Source organism: Brachyhypopomus gauderio, chromosome 3, assembly GCF_052324685.1.
Source record: "Brachyhypopomus gauderio isolate BG-103 chromosome 3, BGAUD_0.2, whole genome shotgun sequence".
Lineage (NCBI taxonomy): Eukaryota > Metazoa > Chordata > Actinopteri > Gymnotiformes > Hypopomidae > Brachyhypopomus > Brachyhypopomus gauderio.
Window position 1 is genome coordinate 32,439,326 of NC_135213.1, and position 18,598 is coordinate 32,457,923.

Consider the following 18,598-nt stretch of genomic DNA (forward strand, 5'->3'; position numbering starts at 1 on the left):
TGGTAGACACTTTTCTTCTGAGTCTTTCTCAGTTGTGTGTGTGTGTGTGTGTGTGTGTGTGTGTGTGTTGGGGGGGGTTTCAGAATTTCTAGTGTAAATAATGTCACCGTAGAGTTTGATGGGCCAGGCGTGCCCACTGCGCCGCTGGAAAATAAGAGGGCGTAGCAGTGGTCCGGTTGTTTTTCATGCCGGGGAAGGTGTCAGGCTCGCCCTGATCCGCTGTGAGACGGCAGCAGACAGGGTCAGGGGCAGCAGATGTGGGGCAGCAGATGTGGAGCAGGGGTGGCAGCTCGGTGATTTGCTGAGATCGGAGCGAGGTGGTGGCCTAACCTCTTTTCATATAAGACGCTCGACCCTCTTCTCGAGCCGCGCAGCATTGACAGGAATTACTGGAGTAGAACGCAAGCTTAGCTGGCTTCGGTTTACAAATCTGGACCCCCACCTTCCCCTCTGGAGTCTGAAAACCAAGAGTGAAACCCATTTTCATTCGCTTAAAAAAAATAGATTGCACAGGATCTTGGAATTTCATGGAAATGTCTTGTTCTCATTGCTGTTGCAGGCCTCATCTTTAGTATTGATAAGGTATTATTTTAACCTGTAAATTATGTTACCAAGTAACTCTATAGATAGCTTTATAGCTTGTTTATCTCAAACTGTCTAGCAAAAGCTTTCAAGGGAATTACAGAACTAACATTGCCACGCATAAGGTCACCATCCAGGGCCGTGTGAATATCTTGATTGCATTGCAAGAAAATGAATTCGTAGTGGTGACTGTCAAAAAGTGATTCTGGAAGAGTTACGGGTGACTCGTGAGTATTGGGAGTCTGATTGAGTCCTGCATGATGACGCGGAATGTTTCTCTATATAAATGTCCAGATGTTATTTTCCATGTCCAGACTGCATTTAGAATTGCTTCTGGACTCAGGTCTGTGATGTTGAAAGTGTTTGGGTCACTCTTTGTGAGTCCATTGTGTGTTTACACTAAGGGTGCCAAAGCAAATCCCAAGCAACTTCAATCAAAAAGTAATATATTAAGAGTGCTCATGCTCGCATGCACACACACACACACACACGCACACACACACACACACACACACACACACACACACACTTTCCCGCAGACTTGCAGACACATCAAATCTAAATTATGTATGCCTGCTTGCAAAATATAATAAACATACGGAACAAAAGAAACAAGACTTAAACAAACAAAGCAAAAATAAAGAAGGTTCTATTGTTTCCATGCCCTTAAAATATGTACAAGGACAAGAAAGCTCTGACCATTACATTTTTGTTGCCTTGAAAACTCTATTACTCAAAGATAAACAATATTTGCATGTCCAGCGTTGATACATGGACTACATTAATCTACATCTCCAAGCATTACACTGTAGGATGCAGAGATTTAGAAAGACCATGCAAAAATACAATGCTTTGTGATATAGAATATATAGAATAGCATCAAGATGCCCACAGAAGCTACTGGAATAAAAATGTTGATGAACTTTAAAAAAATATATATATATATTCATGCACAAATATAGTGCATCTTAACCAGAATATGGAGATTATCGTTTTAATAAATTGCATATGTCTCTAAATGGTCAGATCAGCGACATAAGTAACCCTCTTTGTTATTGTTTGTTTTCCCAAACCTTCTATATATTAAATGCATTTTTGTGCGGTTCGGCTATCGTTGTTGTGAAGGGATGACTTGCTGTTCACATGGGCAGAGAAATGCGTTGGCCTCCTTCAACCTGATGCAATCCACCCACTCAGCTTCCCATATGGTGTCTTTTCATAAATGAACAGTATTTGTTTTGAAAGCACAGCAGAGTTTGCCTCGAATCCACAACAAGCAAATTAACACAAATGCCACTTATTTCATTTCTTGTTTTATTTCTTTTCTTCTAACTTAGAAAAATGTGTGGGCCATTTCAGGTTTGCTGGCTCAGTGGAGACTGCCAAGGTGCTGTCTGTTAATGGACGAAGCTTATTGTGCGTCCTCTAAATAAAGACTGCTTGTGTGGTGGGCTTGGTCTGAGGTCAGGGTGCGATCTGGCACATGAACCACGGGCGTCGGCCCTTCCGTTATGCGCGGGAGACAGAAATAGTTAGTTAATGACTTATTTTACTGATAGAGCTGTGTGTTGAGTACCAAAATGAAAGTAGGTGCATTGAGTATTGGATCTAATAATACTGCACTCTGCAGGAATTACACAAGAGCGTGCAGGACAAACGCTTTACGGATCCATAATGCGGAGGGACAAGCTTGTAAGACAGGAAGAGGTTACTTAAGGATTTTGAAAGGCTTGGGCCATCATTCCACAGTCAGGCAAATACTTTGCAAATGGAAGAAATTCAGGACTCCAGCTCTTCTAGGAGTGGAAGTCATACGAAGATCAATGTATGTCCAACCTGTGGAACAATGAGATGAGGGACAGAGATCCCTAGAGAGGCAGCTGTGGCTCTGCAGACATCTATTGCACTTGGTAACATCTGTAACATCGGTAACATTGGTAACATCTGAGGCGGACGTGTTACACTTGCTTTAAACCTACATACGTACTTGGGTTAATTTCTTTTTAAGCTTTTCTTGTAGTTTTCTTTCCCCCTCGCAGCATTTAGGTACTATATTATTTTATTTTCTAGCTACTATTAGTAACATCGGTAACATCTGTGCTCAGGAGTCTTACGTAAAAGAAGACTGAATAAAAAATGGTATTCCCTTGGAGTTTACAGCAAACAAAGAGATGTGAGTGTCTAGGTATACTCGATGATTGTAAGCACCCTGAGAAACTTTGACAGACCTCGAATTGACTGTAGCAATAGATATTTTACCCCCATTGAAATAGTTAACTGGAACTGAAAAAAAATGAGCATTCATTTCATTCACTAAAACAACTCCATACAAATAAGAAAACATAATACCATTTCCAAAACGCAGCCATGCAAAAGCATACGCTTACACTCACTCTCTCTCACACACACACACACACACACACACACACACACTCACTCTCTCACACACACACACACACACACACACACTCACTCACACACACACACACACACACACACACACACACACACACACACACACACACACACACACACACACGCACACACACAGACATGCTTTGAGTGCAGGAAGTGCAGTAGTCCTGCCCAAAGCCCTTACTGTTGGACTAATTTCACATTAATCGCTATGTCAACTGCTTTCTCATCCAAAATCACTACCTGACCTCACAAATTATGTTTTCAACAAGATTACCAAGCATTTAATCGTCCAATTACCTCATGACAGACCCCCGATATGACAACTTTGTTACAGTAATCAAATTGTACCTAGGCATTCACAACATGACATGTAACTGACTATCCTTGTTTGTTTGATCAAGCTTAACACTTATGATTCATGTACTCAGCGGTATACTTGCCGTGACATGCTCTCATTGCACACTCTCTTAGCTGCTTATGCTGCACCCAGGCCTGCATTTGTGGTATCCAAAGCACGTTATGAATCACATTGAAATGATTATCGCCTCTGAATCGCATCCGTTGCTTTGCTTTTTAAGGCATAATATGCAATCTTCTTGAAAATGTCTACATTCCAGGTGTGGATGGACCGGCTGTGGTCTGCAGAGTCATCTTGGAGGGCTGTAAGATGACAATTTTGAATCCATACAATATAAAACTTTTACAAAAGAATGCTTGTTTTACTTACTGATTTCAGAGTTTCCAACTCTTATGCCTGTGGATATGGTGTTTATGGCCTGTCCAAAGGCTGTTTGATGACAGATTATAATGATTATTATTATGACTATTCACAATCTTTCCTTATTTGTTTGACAGGTTATTGGTATGTGTATATACGTTATCTACTGTCAATATGAACATCCATCATAAATGAAAGGTTATTAGAGATTATGACAGCAAATTAACATTTTTCATTATTGCACATTTAGATTCCCCCACAGAATCCCCCAGGCATTAATGACTCTGTTCTACTATTAGCGGCATTAGCTATAATAGAGATTTGACAGAGAGAGATTAATAAATAATAAAGGAATAAGACCAAGAGAAACGGAGCGAAAAATGAGGGGCGGGGAAAAGGCAAAACAATGAAGAAACAATGGAGGGACAAAGGTGGCGGAAGATGAAAGCTCTCTCTCCGCTTATCTGGGCGACGTTTTATTCATGCCCTTGTTTCTGTTAAAGATAGTGCTGACGTCTCATCTCTCAAGGATGACACTTCAGCCTTGCGCGTCTCCATCTGATTGCAATTTCAGTAATTCCATTGTTATGCGTTCCTCTCTGTCTTTTTTCCTCCGGCCGTTGTCTGTGTGCCGAAACCAAAGAGGTTTTGTCAGATTTCTCCACTTTGGTTTTACGCTGAGAATTACTTAATATGGTTCGGATTTAACAGACAGCCTTTCTGTACTGAATATAAGTAGAGCGAATGAGTTCCATTCGTGCAAAAGTGCTAAGCGGTTTTGACGAGGGTAGAAATGTAAGGGACGCTTGTTTCAATCGCTTATCTGCCAGACAGATGTAAATAAGTGTGCGTGGCACTAATGGAAAAAGTCCCTGCAAGAATTGGCTGTATGTATAACTTTTTTTTTTTTGAGGAGTGGGGTGGGTTGTGTGTGTGTGTGTGTGTGTGTGTGTGTGTGTGTGGGGGGGGGGGGGGGGGGGTGTTAGAGGTCGCATTCGATTTGGGCCAAAGAAATTGAATTATAGATGCTTGGAACTCATGACTGATTAATAAAAATACATTACTTGGCACTGCCAATTGATTTAGATCAACAGGACAATGAGCCAAGCTGCCTTACTCTTTCAGTCTAATAAAACACAGCAGTATAGATCACAGCAGTATAGATCACAGCAGTATAGATCACAGCAGTATAGATCACAGCAGTATAGATCACAGCAGTATAGATCAGCGAGAACAAATGCATTGGTGACACTTGAAGAGTGCTGTCTCTTCCGGCCCCCAGCAAAACCTATTCATTAAAATAAACCCAGGCTGTGTTTGAAACGGCCTACTACATACTGTTTACTGCATATACTCAATACTGCATAGACGTCCGCAAAGAAGCATGCAGTACGCTACAAATAAGCATGCAGTATGTGCAAATGCAAACCATCCTATGAGGTCTTGTGAACATATAAATGTTTAGCTCATTTGGAAAAGATTTTCCATCAACCATCACATGACAGGATGCGGTATCCCCCCGAATATAACTCTGGTCACATTGGAATTTCTGGTGGGAGTATCTGGGTATCTTTGGGGTATCTTTTCCATACTTGAAATTTTTATTTTGGTCGCATCCCTCATAAGGTATACTAATTTAGTAGTATGAGTAGTATGTAGTGGGCTGTTTTGAACACAGCCCCATTCCACCTCTGTTTCTAGTTCCTATAGATCAGCAAGGCCGTGGGAAGTAGGGGTGCAGAAGGTTCTGCATCTCCCCATAGCAGATGGTAAAGGAGCAGCACATTCGCAACTACAAAAAGACATTTCCCCATAGCTCCCTCCACTTGAAACATGTTCCCATGGCTATGAAGGTCCATCACACAAATCCACATTTCAAATGCTTCTCCAAAACGAACTGACTGAAGAAGAGCAGCTCAGAAATACTTCAGCCATTAGATTCTGGATCTCTTTTCATTGAAAGAAATAGCTGCCCGTCTGCCCAAGGGGTGTAGCTGAGATAGCCACCAAGCTTTTTTTTTTAAAGCACACGGTTATGAACGGGAGGTTGTTGCAGCAGAGTGTGACCTTCAGAGTTCTCCTCTGCAGGATGTGTGTAAGCTCAACAACCTTGAGGAGCCTCGTAAATCAAAAAGATTGAATCACTATGTGTCATTAGATTTGTGGATTTAGTAACATGTCCTGGACAGTAAGTTCTTATCAAATGACTTACAACGATAATTTGTTATAAATCACTTGAATCTCCTCATGTTGCCTTTTCAAGGGGACCCTGCACTATTGTCTCTCAGGAATATCAGCAGGGAATCTGTGTCTTTTGAGCTTTAAACTTTTGAGATGCTGACACTCTGCATTCAAACCAGGAGATCCTGTCAAACTGATGCAGACTCCCACCATATTTCACTGTGAGATGCCACACGAGCAGTTGTTTAGTTAAGATGCTACTGAACAGGAGGATGTTACAACATCTAGCAGACAGGTGTGAATGAGATGAAGCCATTTAACCTTTTCATATTTTCCGTTCCTGTTTCAGCCTGTATATTACAATAATATGTGTGGCAGCACCATTAGCATCCTGGAAAATACCTGATTTACAATTTATATTTATTGGTCTTAATTTGTAAAAAAACATCTGTTCTGCACAAATATCTCGTTAAGGGGATAAAATATTCATAAATAGGACAAAATAGTTTTCAGTGCCGTCTATGTCAACACATTGAAATTCATGCTTCTGTGTGAAAACAAAGAATGTGTTGTCAGCACAGAAGAAGAGAAAGATGTTTGTGTTCAAGGAACAAGTTTTTTTTTTAACAGGAAAGATTTTAACACGATTCACACACAACGAAACCAACAAGACCTGGAATGGGACCTGGAATAATGTGTAGAATGGGGGGAGGACAGATGAGAGCCAGACTCACCACAGTAACACGTTTCTACTACACAACTACACTGTTGCCTTCAACAAACTAAATGCCTTCTCTCCGCTCTCGTGATTGGACCACATCCGGTGGTACACGCCTCAAAGCCCTCAGCTGTCCAAGCAACCCCCCCAAAATTTGCATCCTCTCTATAATCCCGGGCAGCACGATTACTGCAAGTTGCCCTCTGCTCTGAGAAGTCAGCCTCCCCCCGCTCACGTCGCCCTCGCCCCCCACATCCACGGCTGCAGCCCACGTTCCCCATTGCTGCATTGATGCTAACAGCTGCTTGTACCAATGGACGCTCGGCACTCGCCTAGTACTGCCTGTGATACGCAGGGAAGAGCCACGAGGGACGGATCGGGGAGCGTACTGCAACCCTTCGCTTGTCTCTACAGTCTGACCTATCTTAAAAATCGCACAATATGATTTGTATACTCTGCCCAATAGTGCATCATATACGTTGAATTTAATATAATCTCAGGGATACATATCTTCAGTCTCCTTTAGGCCCTCCTAGCAAAAGACAGCACTTGACACGTCCACTAACGTCCAACGAGAGGGTTAACGGCGTGTGCTTGTTCCAGTCATTGCTGGCAGGCGGTAAAACTCAATATGCGCAGCAGAGAGTGCAATTAATAACACTGCAGTAGATTACCATTCAACTGCCTCTTCACAGCTGTCATAAAGGGACCTGCCAACGTTTTCCCCTGTCAAGATGATGGTGTGCACACATGTGTGTTATTGCACTTTTTTTAATGGTGAGAGATTTATTGCCTCCATCAGTGTGAACTACGGAAAACGAGCAGGCAATGAATTGGTTTTGATAACGCTTTCTGGCGTCAGGGCGGACCAGGAGAACGGCGTGGAGATGGGCGGCTGATGGACGATGGGGACCGAGCAGATGTTTAACGGAGGCGGGGCCGGACCACTGGGCTGGGTTGGTAGCAGAGAAGGTTCTGTAAGACCCATGTGTGGAGGTCAGATGCAGCAGGGGCCTTGGCTGACCTGTGCAGGTGAAGGGGAGCAGTGTTGGTGTACATTGGTACACTGAGCCCGCCACAAATGGGTCAAAGGGCAGAGGATGTGTGGGAATGTCACACCACCGCTAGCAGGCATGGCCCAAATGGTACTGACAGATGGGGCAAAGGTTAAAGTTAAAAGTGTGACTGCAGTGGAGGGGGGACCGCGTTCCTTTCTCTCTGTGTCTTCCCTGTCTCTGTTAAAGACACACACACACACACACACACACACACACACACAGGCTCAGAGGATGTTGCAGCTACTCCTGGGCTTTGCCTGATTCTCTTTTTCATGGCTCAGGAAGAGAGAGGTCAGCGTCGATGACGCCCCCTTCACATCATGCAGATTTGTTGACAAATGCATGAAAACTGATGGCCTTGTCTTAACATGCATCATCACAGGGAGGCAGCACTGATGAATAATGGTGGAAGTGAGAAGGAAGTACGTGCAGGCTTTTGCTATGAAGGACTTTCTGGTCAACTTGTGTTACTCAAAGTCAACGGAGGGGCTCAGAATCCTTTTTACACAGGTCAAATGTTGAATGGTACAACGGAATATCACATAATCCCATTTTTTTGTATTCAGTCCCATATATAATTGTCCACTTGATAAAGTATCCATTTGTCTAAAAAGATATTTCCTGCAAAAATATAATGCAAACAGCCACGAGTCACTGGAAATGACGGAACGTGCTTGAACCTCTCATTGCAATATTACACCTGTTGTTCTCCTAAAGGGTTCAGTTCAGGTTATTTCTTATTTTCATGAGTAATTGTAGAATGAACATTCAGTTAAATGTAAAATGTAAATTGAACATGTAAATTGTAAATTGAACATTCAGTGAATTCAATGAATATCTACTAATGACATGTAAAATACTTTTACACAGTTTCTACACCTATTCCGTGCTCTGTCCCACCTGACAAAAGGGGCGGATGACTGGTCAATTTCTCACTTCAAGATGACTGCAGACTTGATATTACCTAGTAGACAATGCAATATCATACACGGTACACAGGTTATACATATGATACATGGTATATAGGTTCTGCATATACATACGTGGCGTGGTTGTGGGCGGTGAGCTGGTGTAATGTTGCTGGAGTGTATTTACACAAGCCAGTGTCGCTACAGGACTGTGAGAGCTGGTGGACCTCTGTCCTTTGATCAGTACTACCTGCTTTTGAAACAAATGATACAGAACTCAGATGACAGTAAAAGTGATTGAACATTTAAGATGAAAAGAAAGCCATATACCAAAGGGCTGTTTCAAGGATAAGAGAAAGTGATATCAAGACTGCAACGAAATAGGATGAAAACTGAAAGACCCAGAGGAGATTAGCAGATATTTCAGAGACTTTTTTTTAAGCATTTGTCTCAAAACTGTTCTGGAAGTTATCTTTGTGGTTCTATCTCTCTATCTTTGTTGATGCCTTTGTGATGCTTTGTTTTTATTTTTCACCCCAGAATACTTTGCTGGGGTTTATTGTATATAAAATATATCACTCCCCGCTGATCAGTGTTCCCACACCAGTGAGGCTGTTTTAAAAGACTTCAGAGGTGCTGTAAATGTTTGACATTAAGCTTTGATGTCAGAGATTTAAAGCAGTCGGTGGGAGCTCGGAATGAGAGAGGGAAAGAGAGAGAGAGAGAGAGGGGGAGAGACAGACAGAGACAGAGAGACAGACAGAGACAGAGAGACGGAGAGCTCTCTAATGCTGCTGTCATTTGCTGCCTCACTGCAGTGCCATGAAGCTTTGGTGGGATCTTTGTCAGTCACAGTTCATCTTGGGCCACCTGGGGAAGATTTTAAAGTGATTTATAGTGTACTTCAACTGGGGCCAAGTGCCCGAGCTGAAATGCTGGAATGCTCCGTGCTCTGGGATCGTCCCGTTTTTCACCGCGCGAGGAACACAAGCATCGTTACCAAAGCGAGCAGCATACCATGCCCTGGGCCTCGAGTCTCGTCTCCTGAGACCTGGACGTCTGGGAACCACGGCTGGGTCTCCTTCGAAGATCTGACGTTTGTGCTCTTCCTCTCTGACTCATGCCACAGCTGGTTAGAGCAGCTCGTCCCAGGTCGAATCCCCCTTCAGTCTTTACCTCGACGAACAGAAGTGCTCCTCTTTGGGCTGTACGAGGCACCTGTTCCAAACACGAGCTTCGTCCATGGGGTGCGGGTTGGTGGGGGATGGTTGCAGGCGGTATGAGCTGCTCTCTGGGTGTCTGGAACAGACTCTTATCCATCCGCCTACCCAGCGCGGTCGCCCACAGAGGAGAACACCGGCTGGAGTCTTCAGCAAAGCAAATTAGCAGTCCAGGCTTTGCGTTCCAGCTTGGGGAGAGGTTTAGAGTGGGGAGATGTCTGTGGGTTTGTAGTGTGAGTGGGCAGTGAGCCGGGCTGGGAGGTTTGGCATAGTTGATGGTGCAAAAGGTATAGAGAGAAAGGCGCTTACACAAGGATTACAAAGTTGTTTATTCGGGCTACATTGGCATTAGTGAGATTTCCTGTAACAGTTGGAATACATATATTGAAATATTGAAATTTAATTCTGGGAAATTTGTTGCTGTTGTCTCTAGTGTTCTGTATCTCACACAGATAACTTTCTTGAGTTTTAGTGATGAGGCATTACAGTGATTTGCAAGTTGTTTACATGTGACTTTGACAAAATGTAACATGCAAATTGTAGCACAGTTTGATATCTGCACAACGGTTTTTCACATTTTGTAATTGTAAATCACTATTCATGGCAGGGCCTTGAGAAATATAAACTCAACAGTTATCTTTTCTCCAGAAACAGAGCACAGGGTCTCTCACCTCCTTAAAGGCAGAGTACTAATATTTATTAACTTGAAAAATGGAATATCTGGTTTGCTGCAAATAACACAAAGATAACCTATAAAGTGTGTGTGCGCTGTAACTAAAATGTCTTTAAAAACATGAACAGAAGAGCAATTACACTGACCCTTTGTCAAGCCTAATCTGTAAGTCTAATGTCTATTAAAACACACCAAGGGAGCTTGATGTGGTTATATGCAATCCTTTCATGATGGCCGCGTTGGAAATTGCATTGTTGAGGAACCATAAGACGCCAGCTTCAGTGTCTTTTGTTTGTATGACATGATTTTAATTGGGTCCAGAGAGCAAGCCGGACAATATGTGAACCAGCTAGCTGCAGAATACAGAGGGATGGGCAATGTGTGTGTGTGTGTGTGTGTGTGTGTGTGTGTGTGTGTGTGTGTGCGTGTGCGTGTGCGTGTGTGAGAGAAAGTACCACTGTCCATGTAAATGTGATAGCTAAGATTCACATGCCTCCTGGAAAAATGTAAGATCAAACACTTTTTTTAACATATTTAAATCTCAAAGTCATTAGATGACAAAGTACTGGATCAGTGTGAGTAACCTTGGGAACTGTCTCCTCCTCTCTCTGTCTCGTTACTTGCTCCATCTGTATAATTAAATTTTTTTAAAGGGAAATCATTCCCCCATAACACAGTGGAATCTCAGGAAAGGAACATTCATAGAAAAAGCGTGACTTTTAAGTTCTCTGAAATTTCTTCCATTAGAGCTAATAATGCACAGAATCATCTACAGCAGAGTGTGAGTCATCTGTCATCTTTGGCTTCTTCAGGTGTGCTGTGAGTTTGCTGTTTCCTTTCGTTAGCATATGTTCAGGGTCCACTCTGTGTGAGCCCACAGCCTTTACAGCCACACCTCCAGCCAACTGACCGGTAATGATGACCATGTACTCTGCCAGCACGGTCGAATTAACATGCGGGCATAAATCCTCTCAGCGCTTTTTTTTTGCCCAATGAATATGGATGTGATTCAACCCATTACAGCCACTTTTACACTCGATTTCGACTCTTAGCACTATTACTAGTGCTGCAGGAGCTTCTCAAGCCCCCCGGCAGACCCGATGTGCAGGGTGGACATGACGGTGCAACCCCCGCCCCCTCCACCCACCCCCACATCCTGGTACTGCCCGAACCCGGGCATCTGTCCCGAGGGCCCCACCCTCCTGTGCAGGAGCATGTCACACAGGTGCAGAGGCGAACCCAACTCACGCATCCTTCATGGCATCAGTCGCCACAGAGACCGGGGCGTTACCCACCACAGAGACCGGGACGTCAGCCACCACAGAGACTGGGGTGTTACCCACCACAGAGACCGGGGCATTACCCACCACAGAGACCGGGGCATCAGCCACCACAGAGATCGGGGTGTTACCCACCACAGAGATCGGGGCGTTACCCACCATAGAGACCAGGGCATTAGCCACCACAGAGACCGGGGCGTTACCCACCACAGAGACCGGGGCGTGAGCCACCACAGAGACTGGGGCGTTACCCACCACAGAGACCGGGGCGTGAGCCACCACAGAGACCGGGGCGTTACCCACCACAGAGACCGGGGCGTGAGCCACCACAGAGACCGGGGCGTCAGCCGCCACAGACACCGGGGCGTGAGCCACCACAGAGACCGGGGCGTTACCCACCACAGAGACCGGGGCGTGAGCCACCACAGAGACCGGGGCGTGAGCCACCACAGAGACCGGGGCGTCAGCCGCCACAGACACCGGGGCGTCAGCCACCACAGAGACCGGGGCGTTACCCACCACAGAGACCGGGGCATCAGCCACCACAGAGACCGGGGCGTTACCCACCACAGAGACCGGGGCGTCAGCCGCCACAGACACCGGGGCGTTACCCACCACAGAGACCGGGGCGTTACCCACCACAGAGACCGGGGCATCAGCCACCACAGAGACCGGGGCGTGAGCCACCACAGAGACCGGGGCCTCAGGCTTGCAGATGTAACTTCATTTGCGCTTTTATTTACTGCATTTCGGCGTGACCAATCGGTTAAGTGTAATCGCCTTCGCTCAGCTGCTTACTCACACTTCTCTCTCTCTGTCTCTCTACTCTCATTCTCCCTCTCTCTCTCTCTCTCTCTCTCTCTCTCATCATTTTCTCACTCTCTCTCCCGCCCCTCTACCTCTGTTAAAATGCCCCCCCCCCGTCATCTGGTGCCATCAGGTATGACAACATCCAAGGAGGGTTTCACACAGACGTACTTCATTTGCATACTGAGCTTAGAAACGAGTGGCATCCCTCTGGATGAGAACCGCACCAATTAGCCCTGATTCTTTTTGCTATTCTTCATTTTTTTTTTATTTTATTGTTTTGCTGAGACTATTTCCATTATTAAAATTCATCAAGCATTTTATGCATTTTAAATTAAACCGTTTATTACAGATCGTCTGCATACCCGATTTCTATTGGACAGTGTGTGCCTCAGGCAGAGAGCGAGGACCGGTTCAAATCAGGACGAGCTACCTGGCGAGAGCCCAAAGCAAAGTGGAACAGCTTGGTTACACAACAAGGTGTCAGCATAGCAACACCAATGGCAGAACTCGCCTGGCCTGAAATGAGGTCTCAGAAATGTTCATATCCATCTGATCTTGGCAGATGAGCCCAGAAACGGTGTGCAGTGTGGCAGCAATCCAGTGTCACCCTGGGTGTGGTGTGTCCAGGCCCTATATTCTTCTTAGGTCAATGCACTTTAATAAAGTGGACGGACACACACACACACACACACACACACACACACACACACACACACACACACACACACACACACACACACATGCTGATTGACATGCTTTTAGGAGCATGTAAAAAGCAGAAACCTTTAAGAAATCTTTGCTTCAAAAATGTATTGTGTGCCCCTAAGTATTAACTTGCATTAACTGGCGAATCCCGTTTCTCTTACTGTGTTATTGCACTGCAGACTTCCAAATGACACGCCTGCATATACATTCGTCCTTCTATGGTCATTACTGATTGGTCAGGTCCAATCGAGTCTTGATTTAAGTGCAGGTTCGTCTCGCTTAAAACGATGATGTAGGAACCGCAACACGTGAGTCTTTTGCTTGTGAAACAGTTCATGGTGTAGTGCATGGACAACACTCTTCCCTGTCCGCCTTCCTCCTGTTCCCATAGTGCCCTAGTGAAGTTTAACAAGGAGAACTACAGGCTGTATTAGACCCTGAACGATTTATTTACATTTAAAAAGAAACAGCCCATGCTATCAGAGAAACATTTTACATTTATGGCATTTTTTGGCAGATGCCCTTATCCAGAGCGACTTACATTTTTTATATCATTTTTATTTAATTTTTTTTATACAATTGAGGGTTAAAGGCCTTGCTCAGGGGCACCTCAGTCATGGCCTCAGGTCTGGGGATCGAACCCACAACCCTCCGGTCACAAGACTAGTTCCCTAACTACCAGGCCATGACTTCCCTTCACAAAATGACTTCTTCAATTCTCTTCCACACCTGCCTATCGCCGTTTTGGCTTGTCGTCAGGAAGGTTAAATCCGAGGAATGTTTCGCTATAGCGACGCTGGAGACTGGACCTTGGGTGCTGACTCGGCCATGAAATACCTGACCAGAAGCGCATGATCGCGGGATCGATGGTACGTGGGAGCGTTGACCCGCCACATAGACCGCTGCGTCAAGGAAGCCATGATGCCGTTGTGCTTACAGATCTCTGATCTCTTTGAAAGAATTACTGCAATTACGTGTTTCAAGCATTTCATAGTGTACTGTATTTGGGTCAGGATGTGAGTGGGAATAACATCTTGGTGTAATAACATAGCGAGAATAACATAAGCATATATGAAAGAATGGGTTACATGTGTTCATATAGACTGATACAGAGTATGTGATTTCAGCATGTTGATATTAAGCCAAAAAGCGTATATTTTATAAAATAATACACTGTCATGTATGTGACTTTGGTAGCACCTGCTGGACTCCATTTTCCACATTCAATCACTTCTCCCAAACCCACTTATTTGTACACGGTGTCCAAAGAAAAAATAATAATATTGCATTCCAAAATCCCATGTCTATTGGTGTCTATACCACCTGTGTCTATTTTTTTCCTAATGTCTCACTCTATTTAAATGATGAAGTAGCTGCCTCTCTCTGCCTATCAATGTAGACCTCTTTCATTTCCAAGCTGTGCCTTACTGTACTTTGAGTTTCTGGTCTTATGTTTCTCCATTTTGCCTCTTGCCAGTTTTACTTGCTTGGTTAGATAGTACTGACTGATGTTCATGTATAATCAGTAAATGTATGATTATTTGCACAGTGCCATGACTCATATTATCAGAAACATCAGGGTAAATGCACTTTATACTGAGAGTTAGAAAACGTAGCAGTCTGTCCTTCAGGAGATGAGGCTCCTCTAATACAAGATGATTCTGATATGACCTTGTGGATCAAACACCGATCTGAAGCCCCAGTGCAAATAATGAAGAGATTCACAAAAATATAGATATTACATTCTTTAGACATTAGATCTAAAAATACAAACAATTTGTATTTTTTTGTTATAAAAAAACAAACAAAACACGAGTGTAAACTCCCATGTCCCCATGTTGCATGCTGGCCCATTTAGGAGGTCTACAGCTAACCCCATCCAAAATGACATAACACAGTAGTGATATTGTGGGATTTGGCCTATACACACAGCTGACCCGGTTCTGTCACTGCCTCCCAGTGGACTTGAAAAGATGGTTTAATGAGACTTGCATGTGGTCTTCCCATTGGTGAAATGAAGCTGGGTTCACAAATAGGTAAATGAATCTACAGACTGCCAGTGTGGAGCTAATAACTTGTTATAGTTAGTGTAGAGAGAGGGAAAGAAAAATCGAATTCTTGATATGAATAGTGTCGTTACAAATTCAGGAGCAGCAGACAGAGAAGGAGGGAGGGTTAGTGGGAGGAAGAGCAGGAAAGAGATAAACAGCATGAGAGTGTATAAGAACTTTATCTCTCTGTAAATGTCATCATGTTGGTAAATGTCTCCTCGGTCTAGGACGGCGGGATAAACTGCTTTGTTTGCCACATTAATACAATTGACATTCCTGAAAGAAGTTTGTAGAACTTTGTCAGTCCTCTGGGTACAATCTCCTAGATTCACCGCATACCGCTGTTTGCCTGTCTGTCAATGCATTTGCTTTAACAGCTATGTGTTCATCACTTCTTAGTCTAGTGGCACAGTGGTGATTTCACCACAACTCACTTCTTGTTATTCCTACAATGGAAGGTCTAAGAATGCGGGTAGCGGATCTGCTATAGGTACTAGGACTGCACATTTGCATATGCTTATAATGTTTACAGTTAAACTCCGCCCCCTGCCTGTCTCTCCATTCCAGTGTGCAGCTGCCCTATAACACAGGATGTGTCTTCCCATTTATTTCCTGTCACACATGGACTCGGTGACCATATCGAGGTACAATAGGACAAATGGATTTCATTTGAAGTCAGGGCAAGGGCCATCTGTGCTGCTCTGTGCTTTGTGTGTTTGCCCTGAGTTCAGCCCTGTATCCTAGATTAAGTCGTGAGACCTAGCTTTAAGCTTAAAAACCCGAGAAGCTAACGTCGTTGCGCTAATTCATATCAACAAAGAGCAACAATGGGGAGAGGTGACATCATCAGGATCATCATCCGAATTGGGTTTTACTGACCAAATATTTTTGCACACACCAGGCATTTGTCTTTGATTGCAGAGTAGCTCACAACACAGCATGTGCAGCCTCAAACATCCAAGCATACACACAGTCACACAGACATCCATTTGTAGACAGTGCAGAACGCAGCAGTCAGATAGAGGACACAGGATTATAACATACTGGATTAAACACAATAGTGCATTACCATTGGAAAACATTTTATGCGTTAATTGTTCGTGAGAGTAATGACATAAGGGAGAGGATTTCTTGTAGTCTGTTAGTTTTGCAAACCTAAAATTTTACAAACCTAAAATGCTTCCTGGAGGGGAGGAATAGGTGAGGTCCATGGTGAGAGAGGTCTGCATTGATTTTGCCTGCCTGTTTCCAAGTTCTGCCTATAAACAGATCCCCAAAAATGGCTTTGAATCTTTAGAAGTTTCTACACTCTATTCATATGCTTATAGTTTGTGAAGGTGTTGGGTTACAGAACTGAACCAGACTGGTGTGGAGGTGGAATGACTCTGTAATTGTGTAATTCTGTAATTGTCATGTAGAACTGGACCAATAGCTCTTGGGGTAGGCGGAACTTTCCCAGTTGCTGTGGGAAATAAATTCTCTGTTGGACTTTTTCTGCAATGGAGCTAATGTCTGTGTCCTACTTCAAGTCCCTGGTGAATGTAGCTCCCAGAACTTGAAGAACTCCACAGCTACCACAGTTTGGACCAAGATTGTGGGGGAGGGACAGAGGGGACAGCCTTGGAGCTGCCTGGATATCCAATTAAAATATCCAAAATATTGCCTGCTCTACCCTAACAGAGACTGGTAATGCAGAAGCAGGTGGATGCCAGGACACTGAGCTTGGAGCTTTTATTATGATAAGATTATTAATAATCAAAGTGGAAATGACACTGACATTATATAATAAGAGTATGATAATAAATTATGAAAAGAATATATTGGAAAATTTAACTGTAATGAGAATTTTACAATGAGAGGTTGTGATTTTTTTAAGCACTTCATGGACCTAGCTTTTAAGTCAATCAATCAATCAATCAATCAATCAATCACTCTCTCACTCACTCACTCACTCTCTCTCTCACTCACTCACTCACTCACTCACTCACTCACTCACTCACATTTAATGTCATTTCCACAAGAGGGTACTGTTAGCACTGAAAAAAACTTTGGTGCATTGCATCAGTATCAATGTGTGCCTTTGTTTTCCATTTCAGGTCCAATAAACAAATATCCCATTTATTTTTTTTTCTTTCTTTATTATTTTCTTCAGTGATTTGATATTGTTTTTTCTCTAAGTAAATGTATGTGTAATAATGCTCATTCATATTTTTCATTCATTTTAAAAGAGACTATATGCCCTAAAATGGCAATTTGTGGCATTCTGGAAACTATTTAAAGAAGGGTAATGTTTTGGGACTTTTAAAAGGCTATTTAGATTTCTTTGCAATTGTGATAAGTCACACAATCATTTGGAAAGGCTGTGGTGGAATGCTAGTACTGTTCATGGACTCTTCTTACTAAGCAAGACGGGTTGTCCTACTGTGATAAACTCAACAATTTTTAAAAGCTACAACCTTGAGGACAATTGATTCAGCGGCTCTTCTCCAAGACTGGCTGCTTTCAAATGCGATCTCATTGACTGGTGCAGGGAACTAGCAGTCAGTGATACTTCTATGGAACCTTTGTGTACTTTCAATGACTTAGTTTCAAGAACCTGCTCTAGCCTTTAGACCAGCCACTGACACACTCAAAATGGCCAAACTGTTGAAGAATTGTAAAGTACACTGTTCCTGAGCCATGGCATTCACATTACCTCCAACATAGAAATTACATTTAATTGTATCCACTTACCTCAAGCTTCTGTAATTCCTGAGCTAAACATAAACCCAGCTGTTTGCTAGGCAGATCACATAGTGATGCTCTTACAGAAGAATTACTCTATAAAGCCTGCCATGTTCTAAGTGGAAGGAGCATGACTGGGCCTTCTTGTTACTTGTTAGTAAACAAACATTTAAAAAATCCTTCCCCAGAATCCTTCTTTGTGAATGTGCCCCCGTCTTGCAATTTTTTAATTAACTCAAAAGCTGCGAGATTACAATGATCCACACTGGTCAAGCGCAAAGCGGAAAGCTCTTTAAGAATTTAATTAGTACCTTTCCACCGCTCCCTAGAAAATGTGCCTGCCAATGCCAAAGCAGAATAAGTCCTTATTCCCCAGCGCCATCCCAGTGGAATAACACGACGCCTTCCCCGACACCTGATGAGGCAAGCCCGCTGGCTCCTTGTGGAAAGCTTGCTGCGAGCGTTTAGCGAGCTGTGTTTTCTTTGCCGTGCAGAGGGAGAAGCAGATGGCATTGTAATCAGGAGGAAGGCGAGAGCAGAGGCTCCGGAGCG

At 43.6% G+C, this 18,598-nt stretch overlaps 1 long non-coding RNA gene across 1 annotated transcript; it reads right to left on the reverse strand.

Annotated features, from left to right (window-relative positions):
• Positions 1–4,843: 4,843 nt before the first annotated feature.
• On the reverse strand, positions 4,844–18,598 carry LOC143509821 (uncharacterized). Its single transcript, XR_013129796.1, has 4 exons — positions 18,358–18,598; positions 8,719–8,836; positions 8,576–8,639; positions 4,844–7,852 (listed from the first exon to the last, which is right to left on the reverse strand). It is a non-coding gene; the product is annotated as an uncharacterized LOC143509821 (long non-coding RNA).